Source organism: Nannobrachium achirus (genome assembly GCF_963921795.1).
Source record: "Nannobrachium achirus genome assembly, chromosome: 12".
Lineage (NCBI taxonomy): Eukaryota > Metazoa > Chordata > Actinopteri > Myctophiformes > Myctophidae > Nannobrachium > Nannobrachium achirus.
The window spans coordinates 4,691,512-4,694,175 of record NC_137832.1 but is presented as its reverse complement, the minus strand read 5'-3'; positions in this window follow the sequence as shown (position 1 = coordinate 4,694,175).

Sequence of the window (2,664 nt, the reverse complement as noted above, 5' to 3'; positions counted from 1 at the left end):
CCACGGGGGAAATTCAGTTGCCCAGAGGCAGCACAGCAGTTTAAGGTTACAAGTTACAAAGAAGTAAGAAAAAGAAAAAGAGTACTGTAGTGTACAGTCCAAAGAGCAAGCACAAAAAAAGAAAATATAAACAAAGTGTCGAAGAGCTATTGCAAAAAAAAAGAATATATACATAAAGTGACCACGAAACATTCAACGCTCATAAGTGACACGTCACACACACACACACACACACACACACACACACACACACACACACACACACACACACACACACACACACACACACACACACACACACAAACACACACACAAAAGAGCTATACTCAAAGCATAACTTAACAAACAGTGCCAAACAAAAAAAAAGTGCACATAACAGTCAATGCTAGTCAATGCAGTCATGCAACACAAGTATCACACCGCCATATCAACACAGCAATAGTACACAGTACAACCAACACAACCCAATAGTGCAGGGCCAGAAAATAAGTGACCAAAGTCAGTGCAAATAAGTCAAGAATATATATATACTAGACCTTACCCGTTCGAATATATGTGCTGCAAAATATGTGCAGAGTGTGGGTTTTGGCGAAAGTAACTGTAACTGCATGGTGCGTGCGTGAGAATATGTGGGAGCAACATAATGTAAGGAGCAGCCCATGGAGGAGTGTATATTTATGATGGATACAAATAATTTAACAGCAAAATTAGGTGAATAGAAGTATGAGGATGTATTTGCTCCACATAAGTTTTCTATACCCGTTGGAAGATGAGACACACATCACCCGTTGCATGCGTGACCCATGGAGAGAGAGAGAGAGAGAGAGAGAGAGAGAGAGAGAGAGAGAGAGAGAGAGAGAGAGAGATTCCTAACTGTGAGAGAGGTGTGTGTGGGCCCGGGGCTACAGATCCCATGGCCTGGAGGAACGGACCGTAACCCTGACAACAGGCTGTAGAGCTGTAGAGTGAAGAAACGCTAATAAATCGCTAGAATTTGGGAAAAATGAAATTCGGGCTCCGTCACCGTGTGTATAATGCTAATGACCAATGCCATGTTAAATTTGAGATCAGTCGCTGAAGCGAGTGAATAGATAATGCATTTTGTGCATTTTGTGACCGACTGACTGACTGACTGACTGACCTCTCTCTCTAATTATATGTTAGATATATATATATATATATATATATATATATATATATATATATATATTTGTTTTCTTTTTTTAAGCAATAAAGGGAGCCACAGCAAGACTCTCAGGGAAAAGTACGTTAGAGGTCAGAGTCAGTACAACTTTTGTTCCAGTAGTGCAAGGTAACAGTTGTCCTATAGGTAATCCTATTAGGCCTTGGCAAGCGACCATCATGAGTCTCGTTGTATTGCTTGAGAGCGACCGGCACAAAGGACTTTGCAAGTCTTTCGCACCTCCGTCCTGGGTAGCGGAAGCGGTTGTTTCCTCTCATACTCCAGTAACCAAAGATCTCAGGGTAGAGGGGATGGGAGGAGTTCTCCAAGATGGCGACCAGCTTCCTAGCTGTACGCACCCTTGCTATTTCCTCCACCCCCTGTAAGGAGGACCCAACGACAGAGCCCGCCTTCCTCACCAGTCTGTTGAGGTTGGCAGTGTCACCCGCTCTGTTGTTGCCCCCCCAGCAAGATATTCCAAAAAAGAGAACACTAGCCATAACTGAGTGGTAGAACATCTGAAGCATCTTGTTGCACACGTCAAACGATCTCAGTCTTCTCAGGAGGAACAGCCTGCTCTTCCCCTTGCTGAGGATCGCCTCAGCGTTGTCAGACCAGTCCAAAGAGCTGTTCAGGTGCATTCCAAGGAATTTGTAGTTGTCCACAAACTCCACCACCTCTCTGTTTATGGTGCTAGGCACCGGGGGAACACGATTAGTCTTAAGCGCACGACCATCTCCTTGGTCTTGCTAGCATTAAGCAGGAGATGGTTGGCCTCGCTCCACTGCACAAAGTCCTTCACCACACCATCATGCTCAGTTGTGTTTTCACCAGAGATCTGGCTGACCACCACAGTATCATCTGAGAACTTCTGTAGATGACAGGTCTTGGAGTTGAAGCGGAAATCAGAAGTGTAGAGAGTGAACAGGAAAGGAGAGACTACAGTAGGCTACCCTGCGGCGCACCCGTATTGCTCACCAGCACATCAGATCTACAGTTCTGCAGCCTCACGTACTGCGGTCTGCCCGAGAGGTAGTCCGTAATCCATGCAACCAGGCCCCTTTCCACCCCCATCAGCGCGAGCTTCTCCGCAAGCAGAAGAGGCTGGATAGTGTTGAAGGCGCTGGAGAAGTCAAAAAACATGATTCTGACTGTGCAGCCCAGATCCTCGAGGTGGGTGAGGACCTTGTTGAGCATGTAGGTGATGGCGTCATCGCCCCCGATGTTGGCCTGATAAGCAAACTGAAGGGGGTCCAGATGTTCACTAACTTTTGGTCTCAGGTGGTTCAGTACCAACCGCTCAAAGACCTTCATGACCTGTGAGGTCAAAGCAACTGGTCTGTAGTCATTTAAGGCAGAGGGACGGGTCTTCTTAGGCACCGGGACGATGCAGGAGGACTTCCACAGCTGTGGCACCCTCCCCGTCCTCAGGGAGAGATTGAAGAGATGTGTGAAGGGGACTGCAAGCTGCTCTGCACAGG